This window comes from Anguilla anguilla, chromosome 2 (assembly GCF_013347855.1).
Source record: "Anguilla anguilla isolate fAngAng1 chromosome 2, fAngAng1.pri, whole genome shotgun sequence".
Classification (NCBI taxonomy): domain Eukaryota; kingdom Metazoa; phylum Chordata; class Actinopteri; order Anguilliformes; family Anguillidae; genus Anguilla; species Anguilla anguilla.
The window spans coordinates 7,031,183-7,057,136 of NC_049202.1; the positions used below are offsets into that span (position 1 = coordinate 7,031,183).

General features: G+C 47.4%; 1 long non-coding RNA gene across 1 annotated transcript in view; it reads right to left on the reverse strand.

Annotated features, from left to right (window-relative positions):
- Positions 1 to 209: 209 nt before the first annotated feature.
- Positions 210 to 25,954, reverse strand: part of LOC118220779 — a 142,359-nt gene continuing 116,614 nt past the window's right edge. The window contains exon 3 of the long non-coding RNA XR_004764010.1: positions 210 to 263. This is a non-coding gene — a long non-coding RNA (uncharacterized LOC118220779). The remainder of the gene's footprint in view (positions 264 to 25,954) is intronic.

The following is a 25,954-nucleotide window of genomic DNA, read 5'->3' on the forward strand; positions in this document are numbered from 1 at the left end:
GCACCTGTCCTCCGGGCGTCGGCTGGGACACAGCTGTCACGGGGCCGCCGGCTCCCACCCTTTTCCGCTATTAATACCGCCGTCCTTCAGGAGTCACGAATTCGAGGGGCCGCGTTCGCCAGGTGCTCCGCCGCCGCGGTCGCCATGGTTACACCCAATCGCCAGACGGCCCAGTTCCACAAGGGGGGGGGGGGGGGGGGGATTGGTGGGGGCTCTTAATTCTGATGCCAAGACGATTCAGTCACAAAGAAAATCTTCTCTTTCTGTATTTTATAGAGAAAGAGAGAGAGAGAGAGAGAGAAAGAGAGAAAGAGAAAGTCAGCAATGGGCAGTATCACTGTTTTTTTTTTGGGTACAGATCAGGGTTTTTTTCATTCTGGTGTTTTGTCAGACTGTTTTTGATTGACTGCAGCAATCGAATGTTGCAAGCCGTAAACAATGCCCTCCTGTGCCCTCCGTACGTTGGGAAAGTTTACTTTACCTCAACACCACTCGACAAAGCTATCAAAACTGTAGGCAGGTCTGTACTGTGTAGATAAAAAACTATACAAATAAGGTCTATTTTCATTCCAAAAGGGTGCAAACAAAACATGGTCATGAGGAAGGATATGGATGGATGAATTAATGGATGAATGGATGAATGAATGAATGAATGAATTAATTAATTAATTAAATAGTTTTAATGTAATGTGGGACAAAGATGAGGAATCCATGGCCATCCACAAGCATTTATATAGCCCCCATTTACATTTGTTTTATTGTGACACATAGCACCCTTCTTGGCAAATCCAAAATGCAAGACATAGAATATAGACCTGACTTCACCTGAATCCAATTTGAATCACACTTGGAGGCGCTTTTGGTTCAGACAGTAAACTCTCCCATCACCAGCATCGTACTGGCACATGAAATCCCGTAATAAATAGCAAACAGCCAGGAGAAACGCAATCTCGGTCCAAACGCGTGGAAACGGACACGCAACGCATTAAAAATGCACAACCGCACATATCATAAATTCCTGAATCCAAAATGTAGACTGTATGGGATTCAAGTGTAAAAACGGCCAGAGAAAAATTAATCACCAGCCTACAGATTTGTTTGTTTTTTGACCTTTTGTCTAGTTCTCTCTCTCCCTCCCTCCCTCCCTCCATCCATCCCTCCCTCCCTCCCTCTCTCTCTCTCTCTCTCTATGTGTTCTCTTTCTTTCTTTCCCAAGGTTCCTGAGCCTCAGACAGCTGATTGTTGCCATGGTGACAAGAAGAATCAGATCTACATTTGATGCCTGACTGCAGACACCAGCAGAGATGTTTTTGTGCTTCAAGACAAAAAAAAATATTAGATGAGGCTGAATGCTAAGAGGAAGGCCTCGATGTCAAGGAGGAGAAAAAAGGAGCTTGCTGTGAATAGAACAGAGACAAAAAACGTCATGTTTAGAAATTGGGCTCCATAAAAAGAATTAGCACATTTTTCAGAACGAACGTACATTATTGCTAGATTACATTTTTAAAAACACATGACTAAAAGTTCCTTTTTCAAAAGCTTTTTAGCAAATGCCAGCTTAGCCATTAACCGTGCGGGGAACAAACATAAGAATGGAAACCCATTTGAGATTTTGTGGAGAGGAACCAAGCTGATAAGTGCTTGATGGGTTCACACCTGTGTGGTAATGACCATTAGCTTCTTTTCTTTCTTTTTTTTTACTGTAAAAACAGGTGAGCTCAGAGAGTCTATTTATTGACAGACGCATTCGTCAGTCCATTTGAAGCCAAACCCCTGATCTAGTCTTCGGCACAGCAGGGGCACCATCAACGTGAGTTTGCAACTCACCACGAAAGAAGAAAAGTGAAATAAGTCTGAGATTTTAGCAACGTTTGGAGAAAGTGCGTTATGATTAAATTATACCGCTATCTATTTGAATTTTTATATAGTTACTTTTAATAATAATAAATAATAACTTCACAAAGCACCTGTCATACAGAGAATCAAATAGCTCGATGTGCCTCACACACGAGTCAAGGGATTCAAAATAAGGGTAAAATACACACAAAATCAAATAGCAGGATAAAAATAAGTGGAAATATAAGTGAATAAGTGTGTTTCACACTCAGACTTAAAATAAGAACTTAAATGCCTTTTATTTCACACAAAAGTCGGGTCTAAACCAGAGGTGGGCAATCAGGGCCGTATATGTTTCCATGCCAACTTCTGGCCCTTTTACACCATTTTACATTTACAACATTTACGCCATCTCTCATTTTAGCTACATTTCTGGATAAGCGCATGAACAGCAGCTGAAGACAGTTTAGTAGAGCAGACAGGCAGCCCCTTCTAGCTCCAAGAGGCTCATAGCTCAGTTGGAAATCAGTCACCCTACAGATTTTGTCCCACATATCTTGCATCATATAAAAAGCTTTGCAGTTTCGCTGAAGGTTCTGAAACCCTTTTTTTTACCGAATGGAAAGCTTCACAGTATTTTTAACGCAGACAGACTGCAGTCTGTTTGTCAGATGCTGCAGAAAACAGCAAAGCACATGACCTGCTCTGCGTTCTGTTTTAGAAATGTGACATTTCCTCAAGTCTCAGGTGTCTCAGCTGTGCATATTTACAGAGGTGAGTGTAGGCCTCATTTTAAAAAGGCTGTCATCCCCCCATGATATCATAAAAGATTTTTTTTTTTTTTTTTAGTTGTTGGGTGTTGTGATTTTACCAGTCTAGCAAGAATGACATAATGACATGACAACAAAAGGAATTACATTCAGAAAATATCAACATTTCGTGTTAAGAAGAGGCTAAAAGTTTCAAGCGTTTCAGCATATTGCCATCAATGGTGTTGAAATGGTGTGGTATGTTGATATATGTCATATCTATATATATGTCTTATATGCCCAGCTCTACAGTATCACCACTGGTACACAAGCTAATTAGAAAGGAACCAACAATTAAAGCCTCTATTTTCAGGAACTGTAAGCTATTAACTAGTGCCCGACGTGAGCACTCAAACCTATTCACAGTATACACAGAATGTATTCTGTTTAAAGTGCATTAGGTGGTAGGGAGTTTAGATTTGTTTGGAGAGTGCTGGAAATAACGGCAGAACCAGGAAGAAGCTGCCTGTGGCGCAAGTTCCAATGTTACTCACTGCGAACTGGCCATTTCATTACTGCAGCTAGTGAAGCGGCCCACTCCCCTGCAGTAACTTTAAAGACAGAGTAAGTCCCCACAATAACCAGATCTTTTCAGTGTGTGACTTCCAGTGCTACTTTTGGGTCAGGGTCATTTTAATTGTTTAATTTTAATTTTGGTGATTGATTGGCGACCATGATGGTTTTTCCCCTTCTTCTTCTTCTTCTTCTTTTTCAAGAACACTTCCCTAGCTGAGAAGCCAGGGCTCAGGGGCATCTCGAGATTGGATTTTGCCGTTTCCAGGGAAACGGCGTGCCCCGTCGATAGCTCCGCTCCATTAGCGGCCAGCGCAAGAAAGGGGGGGGGGGGTTGGTTTGGGGGGGTCAAGGGCTTGACTTTGGTAACACACCACCCGTTAATTTAATTCTCACGTTAGTCTTTCCAGATCGACGAGAAGGACGCCCGTTGCCAGGGGAGACGACGCTCGACGAGGCGCGATGTTCCCGCCATTCCCGCCTCCGTCGTCTTCCAGCGCTCGCCTCCCTGTCATCGGCGGGTAATAAGACCGGAGATCACCTCGGTGGGAATTCAAACCGAGGAACACGGCGCTTTCATTTTTAATCTGCCGCTATGCCGCGTAAGCTTTTTATTATTAGGGACTACCCAAGAGCGTGCTGCTTGTCATTTTATACCTCCATTTATGTCTCCATTTAGCCTTGGGATTATCTGCTAAATATAACAATATGCAATACTAAATATAAAAGTCCTAATAATATGAAATATTATTAAAAAATGAAATAGTACCAAAAATTTAAAAAACTTCATTAAATATTAGATGATGGAATGTCTATAATTACAATTAGAATGATTCTGTGGAAGTCTACTCCAAAGTCTTCTTGCACTTTACCTTGTTGAACTGGTTTTGGCAAAGGTGAATAATCTCATGACAAGGACAATGGCCCAGATATGTTGAAATGCCAATGATGTATGCTGCTTTCTGAATGCCAGTGCTTTTGTATTTTTTTCTTATAAATACATTGGCCTTCAGCACTGTACTTGTTCTGTTTAAATATAGGAGTGTTTTAATTAGCACCAGGAACCTGTCAGTGTGAACTCGCTCTTATGAATGGGTGACTCACTCTGACGAGGGACAGCAGGTCGATGCCAACTGTGATGATGACGGATAAGGTGAAATTCACCTGTGCCACGGCACACCTTGCCCAACAAGAAACAGCGGCAAGTCAGGCATGTCCTTGAGACTAAGCACTGCTATTATCCGCAGCTGCAGACCTAACCAGCTGAGACCCGCATTATCAAACTCTACCTTTAGCCGAGGGCACAGGCACACTCCTGGTGAAAATTAGGACTTGCGCTGACGAGAAAAGCAAAAGAGATGTTGAACCGAAAAAAGGCATTTTTTTCCACGTTACACTCGACCTGCCGATGACATCAGGCACGGATGAATGCAGCCGCCCGTCATTGCCAAGATTACCTCGTTTAATTGCCTGTACCTGAGAATCCCTGGAGTAAGTTTGCTGCTTCCTCTCCTGGTCTCCAAAAAGCAAATGGCACCCCATCGCCCCCAGTTCAGAAGTTTAGTATTAATGCATTAGCTGGCACGGTGTTAGCATGAACAGGGGGGTTTTATTAAAGGAGCTGGCCGCTTCTTCCTGAAACCGGAATACGCAACAATGGGCACTGATATCCATAATAACTAAACGGTTAAATAAATGAAACCTGCAAATCACAGGATGCAGGCTATCTTGGCGTGCTCTGAATTTTCGAAACCGCACAGCTTTTACCCATAAGGCTCTCACGTTTCGGACTGACCTTCCCCGGAACGTGCCGGAAGCAAAAAATTTGCTTTGGCCTTTAAAATGGAGACTTAACGAGGGATCCTGGCCTCTGTACCTTACGCGACTCGTTCTTCTTCTCAAAGTTTTCAGTAGCTCTCTGGAAAAACTGCGAAGCACCTTCGCTGCCTCCGCTGCTAGCTGTAATGCTATTCACCTTCGCTGTCAGTGAGAGTTTAACATTAGGGCCTGACCAAATTATCACTGTGAAAAAACCAAATGCAATTTCCAAGGCGTTGGCAATGTGTTAATGTAAAATTCTTACTCAAAAGACTGCATTGCCAAGACAGCATCTAAATGATCACTTAGGCAGCACACCACAACGGCAAGTTTTAGTGCAGGAACAGGTGTTTCCCATTAATTTTCCAACACGTCCAAAAATGAAAACAATTGCCTTAAAATGGCCCAGATCAGGAAGTTTTAAAATCAGGGACTTAACTCTTTCAGACCTGCCATATTTGGAAATGGTGCAATAAAAATAAATAGTTCAACTCAAACTTACATCATATAAATGTTCATTTCACACAGACGGAACTGAACTGAACCGAGGAGGAGAATCTGGAAATAAAAGTCACAGATTCATATCTCGCATTTTCATCTCATTGTCCTCACAGGGGGGGACGGTTTGCTTCCCAGCTCATGGTCCGATAATGGAATACCCAGACGGAACATATTACACTCAGAGAACGTTACAGGAGGCAGTGATCAGGCAGGAACACACAATGCTGAGGGCAATGCAGATGTGCTTTCTGAGCTACAAATACACAATAACCATTTCTCACATTTGGACTGCTCTCAGCCAAGCTTGGTGTGTGCCCCCCCTTCCCCACCCGCCCCCACACACAAACACACGCACACACACACACACACACACAACCACCATCAGTGTAGTAGGAGGTATGCTATTGGCTCACGCTCACGTGTAACCATAGATACCGGTGTCACGCGTAGCCATAGACACTGGGTGATTCATATCTTTAATGCTGGCCCTTCGTGTTTGTTTGGAGTCAAATGAGGACGTTCGGAAACACACAGAAGAGAGGACAATAAGAGCCATTACGCTGCCTGGTGACATTAGCGGGGAATAAATATATCTTGCTAAATAAACGTTTATACGGCATTATCTGAGAGGGTACAGCTTGTCGACGTGCGGCTGTCGGTAATGACTTGGGCAAGCTGGCGAGAGTGTAGCAGGGACGCATTCATCTTCTCTCAGTGTTTGTGTTCTGCCGCGTCGCACCCAACCGACGGTTTAAATCTGCCAATTACAGTGTGTCCTGTGGCCCGGAGAGAAAATGCTTCAACAGATATGTCAGTTATCGCCGTGGCAATGGTTTACTAATGCAACCGTTGCCAGGCTATGACTTATATGGGCATTGGGGGAAATTTGCGATCAGTGATTTAGTGCACAAAATGCATGTAATCTACATACATCTACTTACCTTCTAAGTGGTAATTAAAATAAATGATGGTGCTATTTAAAAATTCATTCTTTAGACCTGATGATTAATCACCAGCACATTAACAGATCAGCAGTCATAACAATGACATGTTGGGTGAGCTAATAAGAATGTTATTAACTTGGGAGGTTTATTTTTATTTACTGGGGTTGTTTCTAAGGAATAATTTAATATTATTCATGTTTGCCTTCTTATTGTCAGTCGGTCTCGATAAGAGTGTCTGCCAGACGCCAGTACCGTGATGAAACGCAATCTGTTTATCTTATTTCTCGCGGACGTCGCGTGGCTGTGCGTCGAAAGAGCTCGGCGCCCGCGCGAGGGCGAAGCCGTGGAATAAGAGCCGTCGTATAAATTAGCCTCGTTCCCCGCGTGACGGGATCGACGCGATCGCCATGACAACCGAAGGAAAACGGTTTTCTGAAGACGCCGCGCAGCCGGTTAGCCGCCGCCGCCGCCGCCGCCGCCGACTCCTCGCGCGCCGTACGGCCGAATAAATGGAGAGTCGATAAGCCGGCAGGGAATCGATCCCCGTAAGCGAGGCCCATTACATTCACGAATTCACCGAGTGCGTCGATAATGGGCCCTTTCTTAAGAGCGAGGCTTACACATGCAGTGACTGAGCTCCCGCTAATGTTGCGAAGTGAAGAAGGTGTGTCGCTTGAGTGAATGACATTCTGATATTTCAGATACTCGCGGAGCCAGACGGTTTTGCTCGGACGGCCCGAAGCAGAGGCCGCTAGGTTTTTTGCCTTCGTCCGGCAGGCTTTTGCCTCAAAAGTAGCACTCTATGTGGCGCTAAACTGCACAATTAGGTCTTCTGATTGGCTAAACTGAACAAATAGGGCTTCTGATTGGCTAACTTGAACAAATAGTGCCTCTGATTGGCTAAACTGAACAAATAGTGCCTCTGATTGGCTAAACTGAACAAATAGTGCTTCTGATTGGCTAGACAATTGTCTTCACACCGGACAGCCAGGTAAAGGGAGGGTGGGGAAACTAGCAGTTCTCAGCCTTCAAGGACCATGATTTGAGTAATAGGGATGTAGACCCTGTTGTCTTGGATGAGTGGAACAGGCGACAGAAGATAAAAGACAGTGATTCGTGTATATTAATTTACATGGGAAAGCCAAACCAATTCAGTATAAGAATGACCAGGGGTCCACCCACTGTGCTAAAAACAGGTGTGGCACAGGCACACTGTAAAATGCCAATTTAAAAATGTGTGTGAATGTACATAATATCCAGCTGTAATAATGGATAGTATGTTTTTAATAAAATAATAATTTTAATCATTTGCTATGGATAACAATGTAATAATGAAGTAATAATAATAAAGTAACAATAACAAATGTTGATAATGCAATGTTTAGACTTGCCGCATCAAAACCCGATCACATGGACTGCTTTGACTGGTTCACTTGAGAGATACAGGACAAGTAAACAGTGAACCATTCACTAATGACGCAGGATTAGAAAAAAAAGAGGCGTGTCCTTGTAAGGAAATATGCACAGGTCCATAAATAACACGTAAAATAAACAGCACATGAGACACACTTCCTGTTGTCGTGAGTCACGCTCGGGTACGTAACGCAGGTGAGTCATCAAAGGATGCCATTCCTTGCGATTCTCCATTGCATTGCGTTACATCACATCACACCGCTGGCGTTCGGCGGACCGAGACCGGTGAGAGGCGCGTCAAGACCTGGGATCATATTTCATTTGAAATGCCGTAACATTTAGACACCAGAAAAAAAAATGCCCTGGCTGTTTCTCAACAAAATACGACAGTACATTTCGGTCCGTGACGCGTTTTACCGAAAACTCCCGGGGGGGCTGCAGGGAATGTTTTCAAATATCATCGCCATGTGAAAACGCAAACCGCAATACATATTTTCAAAATGTCATGTATATTTTAGTCTGTGAATCCGCTCCGCGGCTGGGATCACGGAATGTCTGAGGGCATGTCGCCTTATTCCACCGCTCACATCACCCGAAAACGTGTGACATCACCTAATTACTACGATTATACCCCGCTAACGATGACTACCATCAGAAATCACACACGACGCAGCTTAACTTAAAAACCACGTTTCAGTTATAACTTTTCCACCCTGGGGTCGTCAGACTTCAACGCCCCAACAGTCCCTTTTTTCTGACTTTACAAAAGAAGTTAATCTCCTTTTAATTGGCGATGATTTATTCGCTCGCCGTCCTCCAGCTGTGCCGATCGCGCCCCCGCTTCCGCACGCTAACGGCCGTGAAATGATATTCGCTTGTGCGATTTGGCACGGGACTTGAACCGGGCAGTCCCTTTTATGCCGTCAAAGGGCGCGGGGGTTACACACTAACTGTCACTTTCGGGGACGGCGTGATTAACGGCCACAAGCGCGAAAGTATTTTACGCGCCGGGGACGATTATGAGCCCTTTGTGCGCCGAGAACAGTTTCCGTGTCGCTCGCTAGCTTAATCTAGCTAGATTAAACTAGATTAAACTGTAAATATAACGCACCCAAAGTCAAAGAAGGAGTCACCAGGCGAGTGTTTTTTTTTTTAAAGAATGTGAAGCTGATTTTTAAATGTTAAATTCTCAGATGAATGCTGCAGGCGCACATGACAGCAGAAGAAATCTACGCTACTCCTCCTGGTAATATTTACGATGACGCATCATAAAATTCTCTGAATGACGCTTATCTTATCCGTCCATCCCTCCCTTTCATCTTTCCGTCCCTTTTCATTCCGCTCTTCCAGGTGAGGGGGCCCGGCAGCGTGTCCGGAGAGAGAGGGACGGGAAAATTCGATCCCCCTGCCCTTTGATCACCTGGTTACCCCATCAGATCCCTGAACAGGCTGAATGGTCCCATTCAGGGACCCCATCGGATCCTCCACCCGAACAGACTGCGCATTCATGGCCATTGTAATCATCACTCTTCCCTGAATACCTTAAAAATGCTGGCCTACTTTTTTTTTTTTTTTTAGCTTGATTGCCTATTAAGGGGAGGGGAGGAATGACCTCTGGTTGAAAAATTCACACTGCATACGTATACTGCAAAACATATTACAGGTCGGAAAGTAAAGCCTCTCTCAATGGGTAAACCCAGGGTGTTGAGAGTGGACATTCAGTGAAGTCACTTATTTAGTGATGAAAAAAAAAAACAATCTACCAGCGTTTGTGAATGGAAAAATAGTCCCCAGGCCCCACCCCCTGCCTCTACTCTGACCCCCCTCTGAGAAGTTACTGAGTCTGCCCTTAATTACTGGAAGGAGAAAAAGATTAATGGACTGGTCAAGTTGAGGAATTTGGAGGGAGCCCAATCCTGGGGAAAACCCCACCCCCCCCCCCCCCCCCCCCCCCATCACTGCGTACCCCATGGAACTGAGCAGATTAACAATATGCCACAAAAAAAAAAAAAAAGTAATAGGCAAGGAAACAGCAAACGAGAGAGAAAGACAGAGAAAGAAACAGAGAGAGAGAGAGAGAGAGCATTAAAGAGAGACGGAGAGAGAGAGAGAGAGAGACGGAGAGAGAGAGAGAGAGAGAGAGAGACGGAGAGAGAGAGAGAGAAAGAGAGAGAGAGCATTAAAGAGAGACGGAGAGAGCGATAGGAGCAATGGCAGACCTTGGCTGGCTGATATTAATGAAATGTCTTCTTTAGAAGCAGCCAGCCTGCCCCCCCCCCCCCCCCCCAGCCCCCCACACCAGGTGCGAGCCGAAAAGTTTCGGAAAGAAAACGCTCAGAGCGCCGACCAGAAAAGGTGGCTGCCGGGGGAAGGGGGCTCACCTTCAGCAATTCCCCAATAGATAAATATTTTTGTTTATGGGAAGTGATTATGGCCCGGGACAGGAGGGCACGGCGCTCGGCTCTCAGCAGACACCGTGAAGCGGTTACTCCGCCAAAAACACCGCCCAGACACCACAAGGCAACCTCACACAGCCATAAACGTCCAACGAGATTAAAGCTTTCACCGGCAATCAAACGTTCAGTGCCGTTCAGCCGACCTTCAGTCCAAGTGCGATATGACAGCTCAGAAAGCCTTACAGACACTGATAACGCAGGTCCTTGAAAGGTTCGGAATTTCTAATTCGGGTCCCGATATTGAAAAAGTTTATGTTTAAAAGTTTGGAGAATAGCGCAGTCTACCAATCTGCCCGGTTCTCTCTCTCCATTCTCAGTATGTTCACTTTCTCCAGCTCAAACACAAAAAAGAAGGAATTCTTGGCAAACACCTGTATTATCTTATTTCAGTAAGCAGTAGAGTAGCCAAGAAGAAAAAACCCTGTGTTTTGTGAGAGAAAGGTATGCACTGTTTTGGCAAAGCTTCTAACCCCTGTCTCCCCACCCATCCCCCCCCCACCCCCCATTCTGAGGCGGGGGACTTCAAATGAATGGCTGGACCAATGATTGTTTTCCATTCTTTGACCAGGAGTTTCCATGGAAACGTTAATGTTGTCAACCCCAGACTGACTTCTACCTGAGCACAAAAAAACAACAAAAAAAAAACCCCACCATGGAACAATGGTTCAAAGACAGTACAGGTGCACAGGGGTCAGTGCAGCTGCGTTCTTCAGACAAAGGACGCTGTTGTTAAATCCTTTTTCACTCCCCTGCTTTTCTTCGGCCAGTGAAAAAAAAAAACGTCAGTCTTGGCCTTCTCTCTCCCCCCAGACGTTTTTATTTCTCTTTTGATCACGAAGGGATTTTTGGCTGAATGTTGGGGGGGGGGGCAGGAGTGAGGGGTTGGGGGAGGGGGGGGAGGGAATGCAGCTGGAACATGGAGAAACGCCTCCATCGTCCCCTCTTTCGCCCACCCTTCCCGTGTGTTCCGTTTCCCATAATGCACTGCCCTCCACCGAGGGGGATTTGGCACGGGCCCAGTTCCGCTTGGCAGTCCCGCCAAAATGGAACCATCTCCAAACGACAGGCGGTGCAGCTTCTTGATCATTTTGAGGTGCTTCTGAAACGCCCGCCTTGGAGTCATTTGCGACACTCGTTCTCGGGCTGAAGGTCGAATTGTTGGTTTCAGACCACAGCCGCCCATGTAATGCCAGACACAGTTCGCCCACTGAGGTAAGGGCCAAGGCCCATCGTCAAGGCAACCAGTCACATTCTTTTCCAGGGCTAACTCACATGTCTCAACCACGCTACATAAACACACTGAAACTCTATTTCACCTGTGACCCCCTGTTACCTCCGCCAGACTGATTTATCTGGCGTCCAAACACTGCCTGCGGCCACAACATGGGCAAAAATATCAGAACAGGCTAGTACCCATCAGACCAGCATTGGCGAGTGCTATCGGTACGCCATTGTTTTGCAAATCGGCACTCCAACGATCCATTGCGGGCATGACCGTTATCTTACCTCCACCTCAACCGCCACTCGAAAGGAGACACAGAACAAAATCTTACAACCAGAGGATTTTTTTTTAAAAACCAAAAAAAAAACTTGTGTTTGTGAACATTCTGTCGGCACATCAGGAACACACGACACGAGTTTGCACGTGGGCCTCACACTAAAAGCGCTGAAACTAATGTTGACGCAAATACATTGTGACGTGTTAATACCTTCGGTAACCTGCTCCTTCGTTTAAAAAAAAAAAAAGAAAAAGCTACCTGTATTTTGTTACAGAGGGGTCTTTGAAACCGATACGACTCACATGCGGACAGACCGGCGACGCGGAAGGACTCAAGCCGAGCGACTCAAAAAGTCTTTCCCTGCCCTTGAGTCACGATATTTTCAATTGCAAACGAAAGCCACACTTCCCCCGGTTTTTTTTTTCAGCGGGGCTGCAAACGAGCTTTATTTTGGCTCCGTGTGAATAATATGAAAAATAATAACCGACTGATTGCTCCTGTGCAGAGCGGCGGTAACAATACCAGCGCGGGAAATATTGATTAGCGTTGACTGATTGCGCCGCTGTGTCGAAATGGCCCCGAGCCTGGAGCGGGGGGGGGGATACATTTTCGGAAAAGCGAGAGAAAGCTCTCTGTCTATTTTTCCCTCCACTGTGTTAGTGTTTGAGTGGCTGAGGTGTGTCCCTGAATCGGAGGAGAAGGGAGCTGCAGGTAACTGCAGGTTCTTTATTTGAGGAGAACAGAACACATCTCAGACTCTCCCAAAACAAACATGGAGGGGGTGAGTTGGGGGGGGGCAGTGGGTAGTTGAGTCCCAAAAAGGGTGCCAAGCATAGCCTACAGTGAACGAGACAGGGACCCAAGGGATCACTATAGGCTGTAACCCAAAGTTTGGCTACTGAGAGGGACAAAAACAAGTCTTCAACTCACTTACAGGAGCCCTTCCAAAGCCCCCCCCTCCCCCCCCCCCCCCCCAGCATGGGACAGCGATGATCTTATCTTGCTTTTCACTTGGAGAGCACCGGCTTGTTTATGCGATCATATTTTTAAAAAATGGAATAAATAAAAAAATACAAAAATACAAAAATACAGTCTGTGCACACGTGTCTGCTCGGCAGTTTGGCTTGACTTCCTGCCAGAGAAGTATTTTGTTTTTTTGAAATTCCATAAATATATCACAGATGCCAGAAAGCCACTGTGTGTGTGTGTGTGTGTGTGTGCGTGCGTGTGTGTGTGCGTGTGTGCGTGTGTGTGAGTGTGCGTGAGTGTGTGTGTGAGTGTGCGTGAGTGTGTGTGTGCATGTGTGTGTCCGTGTGTGTGTGCGTGTGTGTGCGTGAGTGTGTGTGTGTATGTGTGTGTGCGTGTAGGAGGAGGTGGTGGGTGATGAGTGACACGACAATTGCCTGCCATTCTGACCTCCAGAACACTCAGGACTGCTACCAAACTCGGGTTCGAACAGCAAGTTACACGTTTAACACGCAGACCAGAAGCAACCGACCATGCGGTTCTGGGAACTACTCGCTTCGTTCTTGATTCCCAACGCCAAGCAAAGCATTCTGGTCAATGATTTCCACATTGCTCAGATCCCTTAAAGACCGAGGATTACTCGCCGCCGATGCTAACATTTGTGGGGTGGGGGACCTCCATCTATGGTGCTGTACACGCCATCATGCAATCTCTGCTATTTTTAGCACTCTGAGAAAGGCTCGAGAAGATTCGGCTTCTTTCAAACGTTTCCAAACAATCCACCTTTGGACCGAAGCCACTCTAAACGTTCCTTCAGCTCTGAATATTTTAAAAAAATAAGATGCAGCTGTTTTGCATTTTCACAAGCTTATGTTTTTTCTTTTTTGGGGGGGGGGGGTGGTGTTTGGGGAGGGGGAGGAATTCAGGGGTTTCAGCAAATACCTAGGGCCAAAGGTTGCTTCGGTTAAGATAACATGTCTTATGGAAAACATGACTGAGAACGTGAGACTCTCAGGCAGGCGTGGAATTATCTTTTTTTATTTAGATTTTTTTTCTTGCATAACAAATAGCCGGTATAACCAAATGCATTAATCCTGACAACCATAAATACAGCTGAGCAGCCTGGGAAATAACGGTCAGCTTTGAGGGAAAGTACAACAGGCTTCTGCTGAAGTATGCAGGTTTGGACCCAACACTTTTTTCCCTCCGTAATAAATGTTATGAGAGACCAGGCCAATTTGTTCTCAGGAATTTGATGATAAATCACAAAGGGGGGAAAAATGCAGAAGGATCACTAAGAGGCCGTTCCTGTTTTGCAAATATATGCGTGTGTGTGCACAACCAAAGCAGAATCTCCAGATAACAGGTAACGATTCGTCCACATTTGCTTGTAAGCGGCACGTAAGAACTTCTGACCTAACAAACCAGGTGAGGGCGAATCCAAGGTTGGTATTGCTGCTGCACAGATGGCAGTATAAAGTTGCTTCACAACATCTGACAGCACTTCTGAGCCAATCTAAGCTAAAAAATGTTGTGATAACATCAATGACATTCGGGGACAGCTGGAGGCCTATAAATATGCTTGGGGTAAAAGCGCGACTATTGAAGCAAAAGGTGTTTTGTTTTTTGTTTTTTGGAAGTGCCCAGGGCCGTCTCCGAGACGACAAAATTGTCATTTTGATTTATAGACTCATTTTCATTAATGAATAGCCAGACTTCTTGACGACATTGAAATGATCCAGGGCAACGCTTGTTGCCGAGCGCTGCCAAGCCAGGTATAAATGAACAGAGCAGCACGTCCTGAAGGTGTAATGAAGTCAATAAAACTGTCAAAGTGACTAAAATCAGGCGCTTACCTTGTTGTCCTTCCTCTCGAAAAAAGACAAGCTTTTGACTCCAACTTTTTGTCACTACAACGACTGAATACAAGAATGCAGGATGGTTTCTCCTTAATCTAGGGTGGTAGGCATCCATAGGATCCATAGTTTTTTAAAAGTCATTATAATATGTGATCAGTGATAAACACTTGCTAAAATTCACTAAAATTTGGGGACAACATGCACAGAGGTTATATTGAACCAAAGCTTTTGTCATACATAAGGGTGTCTCCAGTCCTGTGCCTCACTGTCTACCAGTTTATGTGATTAATTCCATTCAATTAGCAGCCAATTAAGAGCCTGGAGACAATGTTGGTGGTCCTTCAGCCAGCAAATGACCTTAATTGTTGATGTGCTGGAACACAAGGTGAACACAGAAGACTTTCAAGACCACCAAACCACCAATCACCGGCAGCATTGTTTGACTGGTTGTTACCAACATGCTCTGTGATTGGTGGATCGCCTGTCTGTCTTCTGCTAGTAAGCGAATGACTGTCATTTGAAAATTATGACATCTGTGAACACATTAGCAGACACAGCCTTTGAGCGGACGTCGCCGCCTCAGTGACCTCATATCCTCTGTAAAGGCCTGGCAGTTGTTCTCTTCCTCCTTCCCTCAACGCCCCCCCCCCCCCCCCCCCCCCCAGGGACACAATGCTCCAACTTTGCAAACGTAGCAGACTTTTTGAAGCCACACAAAAAGTTGCAGCTACAAACATTTAAGAGGATTATGCTTTCAGGCAGGGATCAGCTGAGAAAGAAGCTCCCACCCACACCAAAATGAAATTAAAATATATTGTAAAATGTATAACTCAGGGAAAAATAAATCTAGAAAGTAGGCACATATTAGGAATATATGTAATGATATAAAACAGGATTGGAAAATATATGGTGCATGCATGGACAATCATGGTTCTGTAGGTACTGTATATTGCACGGTATGTCATTTTTTAGATTTACTGTAGTATATGTCTTTGTCATATATGCATTAATAATATATCAAATATATGTTACACACTACATTTTCAAAAATTAAACACATATTTTTGTAGTAGTTTTCAGAAATATAAGTACATATTGTGAACGTGTATTGCCTCGGGTCAGTGGAACCAGACGTGTGAGTGGTAGAGGGGGGGGGGGCAAGTTTGCAAATTTGGTGAGAAAAAAAAAGATAAGACTGACCCATGCTAGGGATATTCTCACTCAAGGTCAGTAGTGCTGCTGGTTTTCTCTTCTGCCTGACAGTCCATAGTGCAATAATGTCACTGATTGGCCAGGGATTACACACACCCGGTGTAACAGGTTTAAATCAGTCCCTGATTGGAGGAGAGGAATGAGAACCAGCAGCACTGCGGGCCCCGGGGGCCAGATTTGACACCCTGATGTGGAACACTGTCTGGATGAAGTGCCTGGCTTTGCAGTCGCTGAGTATTCCAGCCCCCGCAGATTTTCCATTGAAAGCCTATTTCAACAGCCATGGCAATTATACAAGTGTGATTTCATTATCAACCTTTTTTTTTTTCAATGATGGCAGAGCTAGCACCATATTCCTACTCAGAAAACATGCCCAGAAGTGGTATTCCTCCAAACGCACACACACACGGCACACACACACACACGGCACACACACAGAGTGCCAAAACATTCACATTTCTACAGAAGGAGTATCTTGCTTAAAGGTACAATGGCAAAGCCCCAGGCGGGATTTGAACCAATAACCCGCCTGGGGCCGAGCCCAGTTCCCTACCCACAATGCCACACTGCCACCCAGAAGGCACGCACACAGCAGACTGATCCCCCCCCCCCCCCCAGGTCAGACCGAAGGGTCAAACCCAGCTCAGGACTTTAATTTCCTCTTCAGTACCATCTGAACAAACAACTGACCTGACGGCCCTCTGGGTCGGGTTGGGGGGGGGGGGGAACAAGCATGTGACCATGCAGCAAATGAGTGGTGAGACAGGGGCGTCACAGTGAGGGGAGTAGTGGAGCTGACCCCACGGCTCCAAAGCGGGGGGGGGGGCACTCATAAGAAGCATCTGTTTGCACCAATATTCTGACCTAAAATCTCCCCAACATGTTGGTTTTGATTTCATATACTAGGTATACACACGCACACACAGACACACACACACACACACACACACACACAGACACACACACACACACACACACACACAGGCACACGCACACACACACACAGACACAGACACACACACACACACACACACACACACAGACACACACACACATATATATATAGATACATACATACTTGTTGGCATGCTTTTAATGTATACTAATGCAACAGGGTGCTTAGCACAGTGCCTGTCTACTCCACTGAAAGCTCAAAGCTCATTGGACGCTTTCTGCCTGGTACATTAAAGGCTGTGCTGGCCTGCGGTGTACCTGTGCTGTGGCCCTGTGAGTCAGCTCAGGACAGCAAAGTGCTGATGCGTTTCCTCCCAAAAAAAACCCAAAAAAACACCAGAGTCACCTGGGTCACCCCAGAGAGACCCCCCGGGGAGCCGCCCGTCTTTCGTCGGAGCTCCAAAGATGGAAACCGGGCGCGAGAGAGGCAGGATATCCTTCGTCTGCCCCCCCCCCCCCCGCCTCGCGGAAAGCCGACGGGGGCACATTCCTCTTCGACCGTAACGGCGCACGCAACGCCGTCGCCGCCGTCGTACAAAACACACATCCGCAGACAGCCGACGGGGCGGCGTAGATTTCGAAAACCAAATCAGACGAATCCCCCGCACCTCTGATGCGTCTCGGTCCTGCGACGGCTGCGTCTCGGAAAATGTCACCCTATGCCATGGGAAACGGTAACGCGCGCGGACATCAAAGACAGTCGCCCCCCCCCCCACCCCCCCGCTGCTACGGCTCACTTCATACTTCTCTTTGAAACGTCTCCTGATGGTTGCCGAGTTACCCTGAGAAGCCAAAGGCCCTGTGATGTCATTCTAGAGAGGCTCCATTCAAATTCCAAAATACTTTAAACCGCGCGTTTAGATCTGGGCATTCAGCAGACACTTTTATCCAGAGCGAGTCACGCAAGCGCTTATAGGAAGGGTTTAGGTAAAAAGAAGCTGATTTAAAATCATTTGGATCGCCACTGATAAATAACTTTGTGGCGAATATATAAGTATACATGTACTTCTTAAGGTTAAGTGTCATAGTAACTGCAAGAGACTGGCTGAGAACGCAGTTCTTCAGGTAGCGGATGGGTTTGAGGATATAGCTTCAGACATAGCATAAGTGCAGCAATTAAATTCAAGAGAAACATTCAGTTTTTGGCTGAGTCGAGATTCAACCCAAACAGGCTGGTGAAAGAATTTTACTGTAAATCCACTTAAAATGTTTGACCAGAAAGTAACATCAGCTGTCAATAAACCCGACAAGAGGAAATGTTCTGTTATGTAAATGAGTTACAGTATCCTCAGTGGGGGAAAAAAAAAAGCTTACTGTTACAACTTCAAAAGAGGCCCACAGCCCAGGAGGAGTAAAAAGCAAAGGTGCTGACTAATAATCGGACTGGGCCAGGGCAGACTCTGAGACTGCAGCCTGTCCTGTCATTAAAGTTTCCCACTCACATTCACTTTAAAGCCCACAGTGGCAGCATGAGATTCTGTGCACCGTCAAAATGCAGCTGTCCAATCGGAGCAGAGTTAGCCTTCGAGCCCAGCTCGCTAAGCCAGGACAACGACGCGACGCTCGCCGTCTTCCCTCTGAAAGCATTTGCAGCACCCATGTGACCCAGCTGCCAACAGAGTTAATCTGAGTTCCCTGTGAACTGGGTTTACTGTAAGAATGCGTAGGGTGCACTTGCATTTTTTTTCTTTTTTTCTTGAGGGTGTTAGAAAGGTTATGACTAAGCGAAGGTCACGCTTATTTTTATATTAGACATTTTAGCCCCTTCCTCCTCCAGCTTTTCATAAATGAAATGCGTTAATTATTTATTACAGTCAGGATAAACCTCTGGAGATGGACTCCCAGTCACACACAAGCACGCACTCACATGCACATACAAACAGACACACACATGCACGCATACAAGCAGACACACGCACACACACACACACACTCATGCACACATGCGGCCACACACACACACATGCACGCACACACACACAAGCACGCACTCACATGCACATACAAACAGACACACACATGCACGCATACAAGCAGACACACACGCACACACGCACACACACACGTGCACACACACACTCATGCACACACTCATGCACACATGCGGCCACACACACACGCATGCACGCACACACACACACACACACACACAAGCACGCACTCACATACACATACATACAGACACACACATGCAAGCATATAAGCGGACACACACACACACACACGTGCACACACACACTCATGCACACATGCAGCCACACACACACTCAAGCGTGCATGTGGACACACACCCGCACACACACATGCACACACACACACCCACGCACGCACACACACACACACACACACACACACACACACACACACACACACACAAATGAAAAGCTCTGCCTTTTTGGAGAGAGAGTGGGAGCAGGGGGTGAGCAGAGATACTGTGAGGTGCACAAGTCATCGCTGCGTGCACCTCACATCGCTGTCAGCAGGTAGCCGAGTCACAGCGACCGATGCCACCTGTGCCAAGGCGATGCCACCCCCCGAGCCAGGGCCAAGCCATTCCACCTGTGCCAAGGCGATGCCACCCCCTGAACCAAGGCCAAGCCATGCCACCTGGCCCCCTCTCCCCTCTCCGTCATGACCAGCAGCTGCCACATCTCCAGCCATGTTCCTCACTGAGCTGAACGGTCCAGGTCCTCAGGTAGATTGTAACCCACGGCGACACACGGGTAGAACTGGCTCCCGTTACGAAGGAGGAGGAAGAGGAGAAAGAGGAGGAGGAGGAGGAGAAACGAGCCTCCAGCATCAGATGTTTCTTGCCATTTCATCTCGTCGCCTTCACTGTGAGTCAAGGAGCGCCTCTAGAATCCCACCCTCGGGCAAAAACTTTTGATAAATAAGAGAGAGGAGGGGAATCAGAGAAGAGGGGAGGTGAACACGTATCTCCCGTAGATAATAAAGAAACCCCCCCCTCCTCCATTTCTGAGCTTTGAAAGCTATAAAGTAGGGCTTGCCAAGCTCCAGCCCTGTAGGGCTGTAATGCCTGCAGGTTTAACTCCAGTCCTGGAGGGCCGCAGTGTCTGCAGGTTTAACTCCAGTCCTGGAGGGCCGCAGTGTCCACAGGTTTAACTCCAGTCCTGGAGGGCCACAGTATCTGTAGTTGTAACTCCAGCCCAGGAGGGGGCAGTGCAGGTTTTTTTTAATGGGGCTTCTAACGACGTCTTTTGTATAATTTCCTACAAAAATAACACTGCCCTCTCTCTAGTGTGCACTCAACAGTGAATTTCCAGGAACTGAGCACTGAGGCCCAGAAATGTGCGTAATAATTGGATCTGGCGAGTCACGTGACCTCGAGAATCCCTCCAGGGGTTTCAGGTACAGAGTGCACCACATGACCCGCACGGCGCAACTCAGTGTTTCTGGGAAAGAAGTCAGCGGTGCATCTCGTGCCAAGAGGCAGGAGCGTGTTTCCTGTGCCTGACCTTTCTGAGAAAACCGTCTTGACTGCGTCCCGACCGTCGCAGACGAACCAATGGGAATGACGTCAAGGAGCTGACCCGGCGAATCACATTCTACTTCTGCCCGTGTTTTCTGTGAGACAGCGACAGCAGGGGGAGGGGCTTAGCCAGCAGATCCGTCAGTAAGTCAGTGGTTTACTGACAGGTCTGCTGGCTAATCGGTGCTTCCCAACGTCGATCCTGCAGATCTACCTTCCTGCAGGTTTTCACTCCAACACTAATTTGGCACACCAATTAGCAGCTCAATAAGATCTCTAGGTGTTGAATGAGGTGGTGCGTTGTTAGGGCTGGAGTTGAAAACCTACAGGATGGCAGATCTCCAGGAACAGGGTTGGGAAGCACTGGTATAAACACTGGCATTGGCTACCTTCTAATTAGTGGTTTCGGCTATTTCAGCCACACTCATTGCTAACAGGTGGATAAAAATCAAGCGTGCAGCCAAACAATCTCCACTGACGAACACAGGCAGAATGGAATGGGTTGCACTGAAGAGCCCAGTGGCTTTCAACAAGGCACTACCACCTTTCCAACAAGTCAGTCTGTCAGAGTTTTGCCCTGCTACAGCTGCCCCAGTCTGGCGGGTGTGCGGGGGGGGGGGGGGGGGGGGGTGGTGTCTCTGGAATTCACATAAGATTCCCGAAAAATCCGGGATATAAGGGTGAGACGATGAGACCGCGGTGACTCAGCTGGGAAAACCGGTGGCGTCGGGAGAAGCGCCCGGTCACAGCGTTCCTTCTGCGGCAGACCAGATCTGCTCCTCGCCTCCCACCCCTGTCCCGTCCCGTTGGGCCGTTCTGACTGCCCTTGCCCCCGGATGACACCGCACGGAGGCGGCCCGAGCTCCTGAATATTTAACCTCCTCAGACTCAATTATTTAACATCTGAGCGCAGTGGAATTCTGGAGGATACTGAAACGGAACGAGGCCATCTGTACTTTGTTGGTGCCCGCAAAAAAAAAAAAAAAATTATAACATAAAATTTAAAAAAAGATGCCCTCACAGTAAAATGTCCAGTGTTAGTTCAACTCTAACAGAGTACATGTGGGCCTACTCTGGAGGAAAAGGAGCATATGTACCCTGTAAAAAGTTGATTTAACACATGACATTTTACTGTGCTCTCTCTTCATTCGAAAAGAAGAGCAAGAGTCCCTCTGTGCCGATTTGCACCCCCGACACAAGCTAAGCTCCCTGTGGAATGCACGGCGGGGCCCGAATATTTTTCGCCGTTGTTTCCAAAACGATAAGCCCCTCTATCATATCCCCAGCTGTTGTTTCACAAAGCCAGTCTTTCAAGGTGGTTGGTGGGGGGGGGGGGGGGGGGGGGGGGGAGGGGGGAGGAGAAAGTTCGAAAAAAAAAGAATGTTCCCTGTACTTTGCGTACCCTTGAGGTATTATGGACGAGACAGTTATCGTTGCAGACTCTTTTGACAAAGACAGGACTGAGAATGTTCAAAGATATCCGAGAGAGAGAGCTCAAATGAAAAAATAAAAATAAATAAATATGTATGTATGAATTATGAATGAGTACACCTGTAGAATCGGTCATGAAGGGATATAATGTAATATGCAGGTGGTGAAATCGAGTCAGCGCTGGAGCCAGGCTTAAAGGGAAACCGTATCGTCAGAGGGATTACCGTCCGCTGGGGGGGGGGGGGGTTGGCGGGGTTTGGGGGGCGGGGGGGGGGGGGGGTGCAGGGGTTCTCAGGTTCATTCGCGGCCCTCTTGGTATCTTCCCAAATATTATCTGAGAAAACACATAAAACAGACATACTGTAATTCTGAGCACAAGCCAAAACGAGGTTCTTGGAAAACAAAATCCGTCTTCGTTCCCGATACGCGGCTCGCATTCGCCCTTTCCCGTTCTCAGGCCCGGCAGACGCCCCCCCGGCGGCATTCCAACGAAAACCCGAAAAGCTCTCGCAAGCGCCCCCGGGCCCCCGAGCCAAAACGCGACCGGTCGGCAGTTCAGAACCACATCCTGCGACCGCAAGAACGCGTTCCAGCGACTCTCCGCGCTTCTCAGGATGTGAAGCAACTGCTCTCCGGCTGCCAAGAGAGGACAAGTCCGGACATCACCCGCCCCCCCCCAACCCCCCCCACCCAGCCCCACCGCCACCATCACCCCGGGCTGTGTCTACAGCGCTCTCCCAAACCTCCCAGGGGTGTCAGTCACAACCCAGGAAGGGTTTTTGAGTTGTCTGCCTTTGGTGGAGGCCACACACTAACATTACATTACATTGCACTGCATAACATTACACCACACTACCTTACCAAAACATTTTTGTTGTTTTTTTTAAAAAACTTTATTAGTTTGTCAGATTGACGTCTCTTTTGTAAGTAAGACCTGGTGCCTACGTGCCTTTGGACTGTGGGAGGAAGCCGCAGCACCCAGAGGAAACCCACGCAAACACCGGGAGAACATGCAAACTCAGGGATCAGGCCGGCCGGGATTCGAACCCACAACCTCAGTCTTGTGAGGCAACAGCGCTAACCACTGCGCCACCGTGCCACCCAAATTTGAAGATGTGGGCATTGAGGAGAGTTGCGGCTAAACAGCGGATCTGTGGTTCCGGTGTGGTTCTCCTCTGCCGGACTGGTAACTAGTAACATTCCTTTCTCTTTCATCCCAACTGTCATCTGGGCGTTCCTCATTTTAAAAAAACACACAGGCAAAAAAACAAAAAAAAAACAAGTATGGCTGCCGAAATGGCATCGTATCTGGCACGGGTTCGACGGAACAGATGGAACTTCTGACAGCCGATGTTAAGCGCGGCTAATGAGCCAAGTCTGTTGTGATCTCACGCTAGCCTCCACTTCCGATCAGTCTCCACGCGGCTCCTGTTTCTACGGCGTCACCGGTTTTTTCTGTGAACGATCCAGAACGAAAAAGTGGGCGAGACCTTTCGTAACAGGGACGGAGGCGCACTTACAAATTTTTTTTACCAGTGAGAGCTGTCCAAAACCCATCCTCTACCTGCCACTCCCTGACACACCACTTTCCCCATGAGGGAGTTATCCTACTGAGGGGGGGGGGGGGGTTGTTTACAGTTTGATGAAGATGACGTCACCCCCCCAAGGATAACCGCCGTCCGCGAAGCTCCGTGCGTTTCTGTGTCAGACGGAAACGCGACCGAACGCCGTCCTTTGTTTGGAACCCGCCACCATTGTTAGCACAGGAAATGGCATCCAAGACAGAGCCTGGCACACTTCTTAAAGTAGGTTAAGGGCAGGCAGGTAGGATGCAGACACAAAAATAGGCAAACTGACCTAATAAGGACCTCTCGGCTGATTCCCAGAACAGGCCGGCACATCTGCTTCTGGTGGTCTTGGGAAAAAAAAAAATTCTACTATATTTACAATGAGCAACACTGGAAAAGACTGAATGTCTATAAGAAAATACTCAGGAAAACACTGCAGCGTTTTCCACTGATGAAACCATACAAAAGATTAAAAGGTCACTTGATACTTTCTGTTAATACAACAAATGGCAATTAAGGTAAAAAAAAAGAACACCATGGCAATCTGTATAAGGAGGAGAAGGAGTGTATGAGCTGAACAAAGAAATATGTTTCCCCATGAAAATGGTCAATCGCCATGGCAATCTTTGATCAGTGACCCCCAACAAGGAATGAGTGAAAGGCATTGACCACAGCTGAATTAAGGTCAGATCTCCGAGCTCCAAACCCCGCAATGACCCAAAACGGTCTGGTGGACGATTATCAGCTCAGTTTTCTCTAAAATAATTACATTGCTCCATTCTCTCTCACTCACTCCTGGCCCAGGAATGTACTAAAAGACCAGGGCTGCTTCTGGTGAGGGATCTTAAAGGGCACCCAAAAAATGAAAATGTTATAGTTTGTCTTTCCACAATATACACGTAACAAACAAAAAAAGCAACACTTAAAAGCAGTTAACTCTTGGGTGAACTGACAGCGAGAAAACTGACAAAAACCAGGAGAACCTGCGGCTCTCCAGGACCAGGGCTGCAGACCCCTGACAGAGTCTACATTACAGCAGACCCCTGATAGAGTCTGTAGTAGAGTAGACCCTGTAGCTCTGTTGGGCCAGTGCTGCAGATTCTTAGCCTAGTTGTTGCTGTTGAGAACATGTTTCTCAGTACATTACATAATTCAGGCAAAGGAGACAGAACAAGATGGTTTAATACGCAGACTATTCTGCAAATCTGTTTTCAGTTGGTTGCTTTTTGGGAGGGAAGAGGGTGCGGGGGGTCTCATGGGTAAACATTCTCCTTGAGGGAACCAGCCGTGACACACATGCGCCCCAGGAGAACCAGCTGTTGTTCTTTCCATTTGGGGTAAAATGATGATGGAGGTGGAATCCCAGACCTGTGGCTCAATGGGACGGGTGGGGGTGGGGGTTGGGGGGGGGGGGGTGTTATATGTTGTGTGACACACCCATGGAACACAGCGCAGTGTCTGGGAGGCGAGCAAGCCGGAGGGGGGAGAGAACGAGGCGTATATTTAAAGCAGGATGTGTCCCAACAAGAGACACAGACGTGTAGCGATTACCGGAGCAGCTGCCTAACACTGGAATAGGAAATCCCCCTCCCCCCCGGCCCCCAAATCATCACACCTCACAAGCTCTGAGACCAGCCTTGACTGTTTTTTTTTTGGGGTGGTGTGGGGGGGTTTGTTATTTTCCCAAGCCACAAGCTGGCGGACAACCCCTTCCCCAGAATTTTTATTGCATTAAAAAATGTAATTTTCTTTTTTTTTATCCCATAATTTATAGCTTTTCCTGGCCACCCAAGCCATGGTTCATTGGGCCCTTTCCGCTGCATGACTGGAAGGCCTACAGCTCACCCTGCGAAGTGGGGGGGAGAGTGAGGGGGGGGTGAGGGGTTGCAAGGTCACACTAACCAACACACCTCACTAACAAATACCAAAATTCATCTGAGGACACACAAACTTCTTTTCCACCCTTAACCGCCCCCCCCCCCCCCTCCATGCTCTTCTCGCTCGTCAAGCTCTGGTTCGGTGCCATTTCTGACCTTGTTGTTTTTTTTTTGGTTTTTTTCCCAAAGCGCTTTTCTCTTCGTGCGAAAGAGGGGAAGCTAGTCGGGCGGGACCCTCGAAACCGAGGAGGGCAGGAAATCCTCAGCAGATTACGTCGCTGTTTGTTTTTCCCCTTCGTACGGTTCACCAGAGGAGAGAGAGAGAGAGAGGGAGAGAGAGAGCGAGAGAGAGAGGGAGAAAGAGAGAGAGACGGAGAGCCGCTACATGTAAACACACTTTCATGCTTGTTGTGCGCTCGGTCGCGGCGCTAAGCGCTAGCAGACGGCTCTCTCCAGACCGCGCTCGCTCGTCGAGCTGCGGGGGAGCGTCGGATGCGGAGATCAAAAGGAACGGCGTCGCGCCGGCGTGCCGATCGTCAGACCGCTGCCGATTTCTGGCCCTCTTGCAACCGCGGAGATGATCCAACGTTCCGAAAGACCACACAGGCAGTTCCGGAACCCGATTTTTCAGTCCGGAGAACAGGCAAGTGCCCAAAAACCGCCCCCCCCCCAAAAAAACCAAAAAAAAAAACCTACTGGCTGACACCTCAGGAGCGCTGTAGACAGGAGGCTAGACACACCACAGAGGAAGCCAGACTGCACCCCTCACAACAAAGAGAATGCCTGAGAAATCTCAAACGCGCCATGT